Raw genomic sequence first — 13,176 nt, forward strand, 5'->3', positions numbered from 1 at the left:
CATACATCAGTATGTATGATTTCCAACAAATCAGTTGCTCGCTCCATAGTTCCGGAGAATGGCGTTTTAGTCATCTTGCCCATGAGGCACGGTTCGCAAGTACCAAGTGATTCATAATCAAGTGATTCCAGAAGTCCATCAGTATGGAGTTTCTTCATGTGCTTTACACCAATATGACACAATGGCAGTGCCACAAATAAGTTGCACTATCATTATAAACTCTGCATCTTTTGGCTTCAACATTATGAATATGTGTATCACTACTATCGAGATTTAATAAAAATAGACCACTCTTCAAGGGTGCATGACCATAAAATATATTACTCATATAAATAGAACAACCATTATTCTCTGATTTAAATGAATAACCATCTCGCATCAAACAAGATCCAGATATAATGTTCATGCTCAATGCTGGCACCAAATAACAATTATTCAGGTCTAAAACTAATCCCGATGATAGATGTAGAGGTAGTGTGCCGACCGCGATCACATCAACTTTGGAACCATTTCCCACGCGCATCGTCACCTCGTCCTTAGCCAATCTTCGCTTAATCCGTAGTCCCTGTTTCGAGTTGCAAATATTAGCAACAGAACCAGTTTCAAATACCCAGGTGCTACTGCGAGCATTAGTAAGGTACACATCAATAACATGTATAACACATATACCTTTGTTCGCCTTGCCATCCTTCTTATTCGCCAAATACTTGGGGCAGTTCCGCTTCCAGTGTCCAGTCTGCTTGCAGTAGAAGCACTCAGTCTCAGGCTTAGGTCCAGATTTGGGTTTCTTCTCTTGAGCAGCAACTTGCTTGTTGTTCTTCTTGAAGTTCCCCTTCTTATTCCCTTTACCCTTTTTCTTGAAACTGGTGGTCTTATTGACCATCAACACTTGATGATCCTTCTTGATTTCTACCTCCACAGCCTTTAGCATTGCGAAGAGCTCGGGAATAGTCTTGTCCATCCCTTGCATATTATAGTTCATCACGAAGCTCTTGTAGCTTGGTGGCAGTGATTGAAGAATTCTGTCAATGACACTATCATCAGGAAGATTAACTCCCAGTTGAATCAAGTGATTATTATACCCAGACATTTTGAGTATATGTTCACTGACAGAACTATTCTCCTCCATCTTACAGCTATAGAACTTATTGGAGACTTCATATCTCTCAATCCGGGCATTTGCTTGAAATATTAACCTCAACTCCTGCAACATCTCATATGCTCCATGAAGTTCAAAACGTCGTTGAAGACCCGGTTCTAAGCCGTAAAGCATGGCACACTAAACTATCGAGTAGTCATCAGCTTTGCTCTGCCAGACGTTCTTAACGTCGTCAGTTGCATCTGCAGTAGGCCTGGCACCCAGTGGTGCTTCCAGAACGTAATTCTTCTGTGCAGCAATGAGGATAATCCTCAAGTTACAGACCTAGTCCGTGTAATTGCTACCATCATCTTTCAACTTAGCATTCTCAAGGAACGCATTAAAATTCAACAGAACAACAACACGAGCCATCTATCTACAACAAACATAGACAAGCAAAATACTATCAGGTACTAAGTTCATGATAAATTTAAGTTCAATTAATCATATTACTAAAGAACTCCCACTTAGACAGACATCTCTCTAGTCATCTAAGTGACCACGTGATCCAAATCAACTAAACCATGTCTGATCATCACGTGAGATGGAGTAGTTCAATGGTGAACATCACTATGTTGATCATATCTACTATATGATTCACGTTCGACCTTTCGGCCTCCGTGTTCCGAGGCCATATCTGTATATAGGCTCGTCAAGTTTAACCTGAGTATTCCGCGTGTGCAACTATTTTGCACCCGTTGTATTTGAACGTAGAGCCTATCACACCCGATCATCACGTGGTGTCTCAGCACGAAGAACTTTCGCAAAGGTGCATACTCAGGGAGAACACTTCTTGATAATTAGTGAGAGATCATCTTAAAATGCTACCGTCAATCAAAGCAAGATAAGATGCATAAAGGATAAACATCACATGCAATCAATATAAGTGATATGATATGGCCATCATCATCTTGTGCTTTGTGATCTCCATCTCCGAAGCACCATCGTGATCACCATCGTCACCGGCGCGACACCTTGATCTCCATCGTAGCATTGTTGTCGTTACGCCATCTATTGCTTCTACGACTATCGCTACCGCTTAGTGATAAAGTAAAGCAATTACAAGGCATTTGCATTTCATACAATAAAGCGACAACCATATGGCTCCTGCCAGTTGCCGATAACTTCAGTTACAAAACATGATCATCTCATACAATAAAATATAGCATCACGTCTTGACCATATCACATCACAACATGCCCTGCAAAAACAAGTTAGACGTCCTCTACTTTGTTGTTGCAAATTTTACGTGGCTGCTACGGGCTGAGCAAGAACTGTTCTTACCTACACATCAAAACCACAACGATAGTTCGTCAAGTTAGTGCTGTTTTAACCTTCGCAAGGACCAGGTGTAGCCACACTCGGTTCAACTAAAGTTGGAGAAACTGACACCCGCCAGCCACCTGTGTGCAAAGCACGTCGGTAGAACCAGTCTCGCGTAAGCGTACGCGTAATGTCGGTCCGGGCCGCTTCATCCAACAATACCGCTGAACCAAAGTATGACATGCTGGTAAGCAGTATGACTTGTATCGCCCACAAATCACTTGTCTTCTACTCGTGCATATAACATCTATGCATAAAACCAGGCTCAGATGCCACTGTTGGGGAACGTAGTAATTTCAAAAAATTCCTATGCACACGCAAGATCATGGTGATGCATAGCAACAAGAGGGGAGAGTGTTGTCCATGTACCCTCATAGAACGAAAGCAGAAGCGTTAGAACAATGTGGTTGATGTAGTCGTACGTCTTCACGGCCCGACCGATCAAGCACCGAAACCACGGCACCTCCGAGTTCTAGCACACGTTCAGCTCGATGACGATCCCCGTACTCCGATCCAGCAGAATGTCGGGGAAGAGTTCCGTCAGCATGACGATGTGGTGACAATCTTGATGTTCTACTATCGCAGGGCTTCGCCTAAGCACCGCTACAATATTATCGAGGAGGACTATGGTGGAGGGGGGCACCGCACACGGCTAAGAGATCAGTGATCTAATGTTGTGTCTAGAGGTGCCCCCCTGCCCTCGTATATAAAGGAGCAAGGTGGGAGGGGGCGGCCGGCCTAGGAGGGGGCGCGCCAAGGGGAGTCCTACTCCCACCGGGAGTAGGACTCCCTCCTTCCTTGTTGGACTAGGAGAAGGGGGGAAAGAGGAGGGAGAGAGAGGAAGGAAAGGGGGGGGGGGAGGCGCCGCCCCCTCTCCTTGTCCTATTCGGACTAGGGGAGAGGGGCGCGCAGCCCAGCCCTTGCCTCCTCTCCTCTTCTCCACTAAGGCCCATGTAGGCCCATTAAGCCCCCGGGGGGTTCCGGTAACCTCCCGGTACTCCGGTAAAATCCCGATTTCACCCGGAACACTTCCGACATCCAAATATAGGCTTCCAATATATCAATCTTCATGTCTCGACCATTTCGAGACTCCTCGTCATGTCCGTAATCACATCTGGAACTCCAAACAAACTTCGGTACATCAAATCTCATATACTCATAATATAACTATCATCGAAACCTTAAGCGTGCGGACCCTACGGGTTTGAGAACTATGTAGACAAGACCGAGAACCGTTTCCGGTCAATAACCAATAGCGGAACCTGGATGCTCATATTGGCTCCTATATATTCTACGAAGATCTTTATCGGTCAAACCGCATAACCACATACGTTGTCCCCTTTGTCATCGGTATGTTACTTGCCCGAGATTTGATCGTCGGTATCCCAATACCTAGTTCAATCTCGTTACCGGCAAGTCTCTTTACTCATTACGTAATGCATCATTCCGTAACTAACTCATTAGCTACATTGCTTGCAAGGCTTATAGTGATGTGCATTACCGAGAGGGCCCAGAGATACCTCTCCGACAATCGGAGTGACAAAACCTAATCTCGAAATACGCCAACTCAACATGTACCTTTGGAGACACCTGTAGAGCTCCTTTATAATCACCCAGTTACGTTGTGATGTTTGGTAGCACACAAAGTGTTCCTCCGGTAAACGGGAGTTGCATAATCTCATAGTTGTAGGAACATGTATAAGTTATGAAGAAAGCAATAGCAACATACTAAACGATCAAGTGCTAAGCTAACGGAATGGGTCGTGTCAATCACATCATTCTCCTAATGATGTGGTCCCGTTAATCAAATGACAACTCATGTCTATGGTTAGGAAACATAACCATCTTTGATTAATGAGCTAGTCAAGTAGAGGCATACTAGTGACATTAAGTTTGTCTATGTATTCACACATGTATCATGTTTCCGGTTAATACAATTCTAGCATGAATAATAAATATTTATCATGATATGAGGAAATAAATAATAACTTTATTATTGCCTCTAGGGCATATTTCCTTCACTTAGAACTATTATTGCGCTAGTCTAGTGGGAGTTGTGGAAGCATTGGAATGCTATTATCTTTGAGGGGGCGTGCCCTTGCTTGGAGTATCTAATAGGGAGAGTGAGGCAAGAGGGCCAACTGTGGGCATCGGCCGGGCTAATGAAAGGGAATGTAACTCCCTTCTTTAGTAGGGTGGAGAGGTGGGAGACTTGTGAGGAGTAATATGTACCAACAAACCGTGTAATTGTGGTGGAGACTTTCTATGCCTTTCTTCTTTAATATATGATATGCACACTCGTGCATATTCGAGAAAAAAAAATTCATGTCTATGAGTTACCAAACCTACAGGGTCACAAGATTAAGACAACCACGATCTGAAGAGTGTTAGTGGGAGGGGAGTAATGAGAATATATTTGTGGAATTGTTTCATAAATATTCGGAATAGTTTTAAGAGAATTCAGAAGCGTTTCGGGGTCACCGGAAGGATTTCAGAGTTTATCGGGCAATACATGTTATTCCTGATAATTAATATATAGGTGGAAAATGTTTCCGGTGATGTTGCATTATATATAAAAGGGTATAATAATAATAATTATAAGCCTTTTATATTAATTTAAATATCAGCAGGTCTTAAAAGGCCAAGAGGTGGATGGAGAATTGTACTTGAACCTTGAACCCTTGGATGTTGGTTCTTGATGCTTTGCTTTATAATATAAAGCGGGAGGAAACCCTTTTTCGTTAATTGGGCCACCAAGGCCCAAGAGGGGGAGGTGCCCCCTTCCCATAGTCGGAGGCCGAATAGGGGTGGGGGAAGGACTCCCCCTCCCCCCCTTTGGCCGGCGCCAGGGGAGGGGAGTCATTCCCCTCCTCTTGGTTGCCCCCTCTCCCATCCAACCTATATATACATGAGGTATTGAGCTTTTTTGAACACACAAGTTTTGGAGCCTCCTCTAGTTCATCTAGCCCTAGTTATAGTTGGTCCTAGTAGACTAATTAGAGCTTGGTCTAGTTCCTCTAATCATCATAATTAGAAGCCGAGTGTGGTTCTAATCTCCTCCCACCGGCGGTCATTAACTCTGGACGGCAAAGCGCTACTGGATCGTGAAGGCTGCAAGCTTGCAACCAAGTAGAGAGGACATGATTTTGGTCTTAAGTTGTCCGCGGGATTGTTCATCGACGGTTAGAGGGACTTCAAGTACGGTCCACACCGACACGTTATTCTTCCGTTGCAACTCAGTGACGGTAATGATCGTGATCTCAACCCGTTATGCATCTTCATATTCATCTTGGTTGTGCGCAGGCATGATTTTTTTGTTTTCTACTACGTTTCCCAACACTCTGGTCTTACACTCTTATTATTTCACCCCTGTTGAAAATGTAACCAATTTGTTATTAATCACTTAAAATGGGGGAGATTGTAAGTGCATCTAGTGCCCCCTTAGTGGTTTTGGAGTATTGAAGACAAATGAGTTAAGGGACCAAAGTGTTTGTGAGTGTACACAAGAGATATAGTCCCTAAAGAGTTGGTTTAACTGACAAAAGCTACCCCTAAAAATGTATTTCCTTAGTGAAGAATTTGGTGCTTCCTTTAAAGAAATTGATGTGAAGAATTGGAAGCTTGAAGACTTTGTTTTCGTAGTTTCTTTCTTCTTTATTTGAGTCATTGGAAACACCATACTGCTAAAGGGGGTCTAGGTGATACATAGGCATATTTCCGAAGTGATGCTCAATCCCAAAAACATACCTATTTCTTTGAGCAAAGACTTTGGAAATCTCTCGCAGTGCAGTCGAGTTCTTTAGCAACATAGATGAAATTCTTTTGGTCTTTGACGAAATTGGTCTGATTGAAAAGTTAGGATTTTGCTAGTGCGATTTGTCTACCATGTGAGGAAACTGAGAGTTCTGATGAATTTGTCGTTCGGACCATTGCTGCGCAAGTGCTAGCTGCCGAGTGGATCCTTGTCCTGACAACGATCATGTCTGAAGGGCATTTATGTCTTATCATGTGGGGTTGCCCCTAGCTATGAATAGCCGCCCCCACAACCAATAGTTGGTGGGATCCTCCAAGAGAGAGATTGGCAAGTGTCATTTGAGAGCAACCCTTTCTCTGTCGAACTTGAGAAAAACCCAAGTGAGGAAAGACCCAACCCAGAGCCAAAGTGATTAAGCATCACTGAAGATATTGTCCTACGTGATCCGACGCTCGTTAGCTTTGAAGACTGTCATTCTTCCAGATGGTTAGGCATCATGTTTTGAGCATCCAAGAAGAATTTATGGAGTGCCATAGAATGAGTCTGTGATGGTTTTGGAAGTCTACCTTGAAGACTTACCACAAGTGATTAGGCGGGGTTTAAGTGACCTTAGCTCAAGGGGAATAAGGTGAAGACTTAGTGTCTTCTGAGTTAAATCTCAGCCTCCCTAACCAAATGTACAGTTGATACAACAGTTGAAACTAGTCAAAAAAATCCCATGTCTTCACCGAGCCTACCTGGTTTCAAATTCGTCAACCCCTTACTTTGAGTACTTTAGCTCTTGACGGATTTGTGCCTTGCATACCGAAAACTTTGAACTGAAGACTTTCACCCTAATGCATTTCATTTCTTCAGTTCATCATGTTTACATTTGATTGCATGTATGTCTGCATGTTCTTCATCTGTATCTATCTTGTGAGCATGTCTTGCTTTGCCGTGACAACTTTTTCATCTTGATACATTTTTTGTCACTCTATTATTCGTCAAAATCTCCCATCTTTGACGAATTTGTAATAATATCGCATTCACCCCCTGGGAGATAACCTACACTTTCAAGGAGCTCTTCAAGATTGCTTCTAGAAAAAATAGAACGGTCCGCAAGGACATGCTCAAACACAATTTGATCGGCCAGAAGCGACTAGTCGCCTCCTTTCCTTCGCCGATCAATCATGAGAATAACCACACCAACTCAATCCATTGAGAATTTCAGTCCGTGGATGCTCATTTCTTCTACCCAGCTCACATTTGTCACAAATGACATGATCTCCTCGAAGTGGACCCCTAATAGGACCTATCCCATGTTCACCACAGACAAGATTTGGAAGGCGCACACAAAGCTAAAATATAGATTTTTTGCCTGGCTGGTGCTACACGGTAGGATCCTCACTGTTGAGAATGTGGCATAGCATGCATGGCTGCACGACCCTATCTGCCAGCTATGTCTTAGCACACACGAGTTGATGACGCACCTTTGCAAAGACCGCCCCTTCACTTAGGCGATTTGAATCCTCGTGTGCACTTGGATGGGCAATGAGGGCCTGCCTATCTTGGGGGCCTGTTTGCTCCCATTCATCATGTTGGTTGGGAGTCAATGCTAAGAGGGATATCAAATAACTCCATTCGCCAAAGGAGCGGGCTGCTGCTATATGCTGCATGGAACACCTCGAAAGAGAGGAGCGGAAGGATTTTCATCGGCTCATGTCTTACCTATATTGAGGTGTCCCCTTGGCTTTTGAGTGTATGATGTAAATGGAAACTTCTATTGATTGATAGTTACAGGAACAATATGTGTGTGTGTGTGTGGGGGGGGGGGGAGGGAGGGATGGCCCCCGGGCAGGCAACGAAACCCAGATCCTTTTCGAAAACATCAGGGCAGGCCAAGCCCCTCAATCCGTCTCACCACCCACTGGCTCCCCAACGCGAACCGGCCATGTGCCGCGACCTAGCCTAGCTGGTTGGCGCATGCCGGCCGGTTGCTAGAAGTCAACTCCCAGATGACCAGAGGGTGTGGCTACAGTGCACCCCTTTACGCCAGCCCCGACGGGCTCGGCAATAGCACATCCCCTGCCATCGCCCAGAGCGGGCGGTGTCCCCGCGGCGTAACCCTATAGCTAGGCGGCGCGTGCCACCCCATGATGCCTGGCGAGGCATGCCATGTACCACGCAGCCGGCTGTACCCATGCTCGACGGCCCCGGTATGGCCCACACCCGGTGAGACCCGCACCCGACGGACCCAGCAGACCCGGTGGCCCGCGCTGCCAGCTCCCAGACGCTAACACCAGGGCCCTGCGCCCATGTAATACTCCCATTGTAGCCCTGGGGGGCCAGCCTATAAGACCCTCGATACCCCTCCATGTAGAGCAACGCATGAACTGGCCTGTCTTCCTTCCCCCCACGAACAGCTCCAGGAGCAAACCCGTGTCCGCTTCATATAAACCATACTCGAGAGGAGTAGGGGTGTTATCTCTCTAGAGAACCCCGAACCAGGGTACGTCTCGTGTTACACACCTACGCGTGCCAACCTCGCCTTTGGAACCCACCAGTGCCCTTGAGTCTATCCCCACCTTTAGCCATCCTATGGCATCTGCTGTGAGATCACCACGACAGTTGGCGCCCACTGTGGGGTGATGACCCACAAGTATAGGGGATCAATCATAGTCCTTTCGATAAGTAAGAGTGTTAAACCCAACGAGGAGCATAAGTAAATGACAAGTAGTTTTCAGCAAGGTATTCTCTGCAAGCACTGAAATTATAAGTAACGTGTAGTTTATAGCAAGATAATTTGTAACGAGCAAGTAACGGTAATGGTAAAAAAGTGCAGCAAGGTAGCCCAATCCTCTTGAGGCAAAGGACATGCCTAAACGATCTCTTATGATAAGCAAAGCATTCTTGAGGGTACACGGGAATTTCATCTAGTCACTTTCATCATGTTGGTTTGATTTGTGTTTGCTACTTTGGTAATTTGATATGTGGGTGGACCGGTGCTTAGGTGTTGTTCTTACTTGAACAAACCTCCTACTTATGATTAACCCCCTCGCAAGCATCTGCAACTACGAGAAAAGTATTAAGAACAAATCTAACCATAGCATTAAACTTTTGGATCCAAATCAGTCCCTTATGGAATAGCGCATAAACTAGGGTTTAACCTTCTGTCACTCTCGCAGCCCATCATCTAGTAACTACTCCCCAATGCATTCCCTTATGGACAAATATGGTGAAGTGTCATGTAGTCGACATTCACATGACACCACTAAGGGAATAACAATATACATACCATCAAAATATCAAACACATATCAAGTTCACATGATTACGTGCAACAAGATTTCTTTAGTGATGATGATGACCTCATGATTTCTTCCATGACCTCAAGAACAAAAGTAACTACTCACAAATGATAATCATGCTCAAGATCATAGGGGTATTAAATAACATAATGGATCTAAACATATAATCTTCCACCAAATAAACCATATACTAATCAACTACAAGATGTAATCAACACTACTAGTCACCGACGAGTAGCAATCTATAGTACCGGTACAAAGATTGAACACAAGAGATGAACTAGGGTTTGAGAGGAGATGGTGCTATTGAATATGTTGATGGAGATTGCCTCCCCAAGATGGGAGAGTTGTTGGTGATGATGATGACGATGATTTCCCCCCTTTAGGAGGAAAGTTCCCCTGGCGGAATCACTCCACCAAAGGGCAAAAGTGCTCCTGCCCAAGTTCCGCCTCGAGACGGCGGTGCTTCATCCTGAAAGTCCTCTCCTTATTTTTTCTAGGTCAAAATGAGTTATATACCAGAAGTGGGGCACCGGTGGTGGGCCGAGGAGGGCACAGCCCACCAGGGCGCGCCTGGGCTCCCTGGCGCGCCCAGGTGGGTTGTGCCCACCTTGTGGGCCCTCTCTGGTAGTTATTTGCTCCAATAATTCTTATTTATTCCATAAAAAATCCTCGTGAAGTTTCAGCTCATTTGGAGTTGTGCATAATAGGTAGCCTAGCGTAGCTTTTTTAGGTCAAGAATTCCAGCTGCCGGTATTCTCCCTCTTTGTGTGAACCTTGCATATTATAAGAGAAAAGGCATTAGAATTACTCCAAAAAGCATTATTATGCATAAAAACATCATAAATAACAGTAGGAAAACATGATGCAAAATGGACGTATCAACTCCCCCAAGCTTAGACCTCGCTTATCCTCAAGCGAAAACTGAAATCGAAAAACATGTCCACATGCTTAGAGAGAGAGGCGTCGATAAAAACAAAATATGGACATAGAAGCATCATGTATATTATTATAACAACAACAAACTTTAATATAAAACTTTATCATAGACTGCTCATGAACAAGTAACAATTCATCACAACATCGAAGTATAAAGCATACACTCTATTGAAAACCAACAAACTATGTTCTCAGTCAACTTTGCAACTACAATTCATCATCTTTTCAGGAAGGGTCACGTATCGGAGCCTTTTGGCAAGTCCACATACTCAACCATCATATAGTCTTCTATGATTTCTAACACTCACCTCATATACATGGGCAAAAAGTTTCAACCGGACACATAGAAAGATAGGGGCTTATAGTTTCGCCTCTCAACATACTCACCTCAAGGGTGATGCCAACAATAATTACTCATCTTTCCACACCACATGATGCTTGCCAAAATAGAAAATAAAAAGGAATAGAGAGAAGAACTTTGACTCTTGCATAAAATTAAATGCATAAAAGTAAAAGATAGGCCCTTCACAGAGGGAAGCAGAGGTTGCCATGCGCTTTTTGGTTGTATGCTCAATCCCTTAGTGCAAAAGAACGTCACATTATATTGTCCCTTATGATAGCAACCGTTATTATGCAGTCTGTCGCTTTTATTCTTTGCCATCACAAGTTCGTACAACACTCAATTTTCTCTTACACTAAACGATCTAACACTTTTAAAAGCAAATTTTATTGCCTTATTTCACCAATGACAACTTACTTGAAGGATCTTACTCAATCCTTAGGTAGGTATGGTGGAATCTTCAAAATAAGATTTGGGTTTAAGGATTTTTGGATGCACAAGTAGTATCTCTACTTAGTGCGTAACTTTTGGCTAGCAAAGATGGGGAGCAAGCACCACATGTTGAAGGATCTATGACAATATAACTTCTATGTGAATATGAACAAACATAAATCATTAAGTTATCTTCCTTGTCCAATGTCAACAATTTTGGCATATAATATTCTGAAGGGGGATCACAATCACAAAAGATGTCCAAGATAGTATATTTGCATGTGAATCTTCTCCTCCCTTATTAATTCATTCATGAATTGCATCATTGACCAATGCTACGTTTGCAAATCTCCAATAAAATTTTCTACCTATACTCTTCCCTATGTGATGTCATTACTTACCATAAGATTAGCATATGATCCTTTTCATTTATTTCCTTTCTTTTTATTGAACATGAACATAAAGAAAACAAAAATCAAACTAAACTTTATTATATATCTCGCACACGATTACAAAGATAGCTCACTAAGCAAACACTCGAAAAGAAAGGATCGAACTAAACTTTTATTCATCTAAAGCAAAAAATAACTATGGATCGAACTAAGATAAGTAAAGGTAAAAGATAATGGAGGCGATACGATACCGGGGCACCTCCCCCAAGCTTGGCACAAGCCAAGGGGAGTGCCCATGCCCGATACTCAATTTTCCTTTGGTGATGAAGAAGGAGGTGGTGGTGATGAAGTGGAGGGCTTATCCTTCTTCTCCTCTTCCAGCTTACGTCGAAGAGTAAATTGTCTATCCTCAGCTCGTCGTTCTCCATCTCGAGCTTTATTATCCTCCTGCATAATGCCTCCATGCTTTCATTTTTGAAACAAGGAGGGACTGGTTCGTCTTCATCTTCCTCTGAAGTCCAGCTATAGTGCTCCAAATCCCCATAAACCTTGGGGTTTGTGATATAAGCAGCAACATAGCTCTCACCCTCCGAGTTTTGGGATGGCATATTTTTAGATCTGTCAGGAAAACAACGAGAAAAGAAAATAGAAGATTTCTCCATGATACGGTGGTCAATAGGTTCAGGGGGTATATAAAGATTTTTTATCTTGGGAAACAAGCAAATGAAAGAAAAACAAAGTCCAAAAGGTTCCCGAGGTGGGCACAACCCACCTGGGCGCCAGGCGTGCCCTGGTGTCTTGGGCCAACCAGGGTTGCCTTCCCGGTAGTTTCTTATTTTCCTAATTTTTATTATATTCCAAAACGGGCATACAATATTTTTGCGGATTTTCCGGAGTCCGTTTACTTAACTATCATGTACCTCCTTTTTTTCATGATTCTAGAGTGTTCCGGACGGTTTCTTTTATGTGTTCTTTCGGTGGCATAGTTTGGATAATATTGCTTTCAACATTAATCGGCGTACCTTAGATATAATGTTTTATTTGTTGCCCATTAACAACCTTCGGGTTAGTACCTCCAGCATTATTTATTTTGATGGCTCCAGATCGATAAACCTCGACAGAAAATATTTTTGCGGATTTTTTGGAGTCCGTTTACTTAACCTATCACGCACCTCCTTTTTTCATGATTCTGGAGTGTTCCGGAAGGTTTCTTTTATGTGTTCTTCCGGTGTCATAGTTTGGATAATATTGCTTTCAACATTAATGGGCGTACCTGAGATATAATGTTTTATTAGTTGCCCATTAACAACCTTCGGGTTAGTACCTTCGGCATTATTTATTTTGATGGCTCCAGATCAATAAACCTCCATGATAACATAGGGTCCTTCCCATTTGGAGAGGAGTTTTCCTGCAAAGAATCTGAAACGAGAGTTGTACTAAAGAATATATTCTCCAACCTTGAACTCACACTTTTGAATTCTTTTATCATGCCAACTTTTAACCTTTTCTTTAAACAACTTAGCATTTTCATAAGCTTGGGTTCTACATTCATCTAGTGAGCTAATATCAAAT

The sequence above is a fragment of the Triticum aestivum genome, chromosome 2B, assembly GCF_018294505.1.
Source record: "Triticum aestivum cultivar Chinese Spring chromosome 2B, IWGSC CS RefSeq v2.1, whole genome shotgun sequence".
NCBI classification, from domain to species: Eukaryota; Viridiplantae; Streptophyta; class Magnoliopsida; order Poales; family Poaceae; genus Triticum; species Triticum aestivum.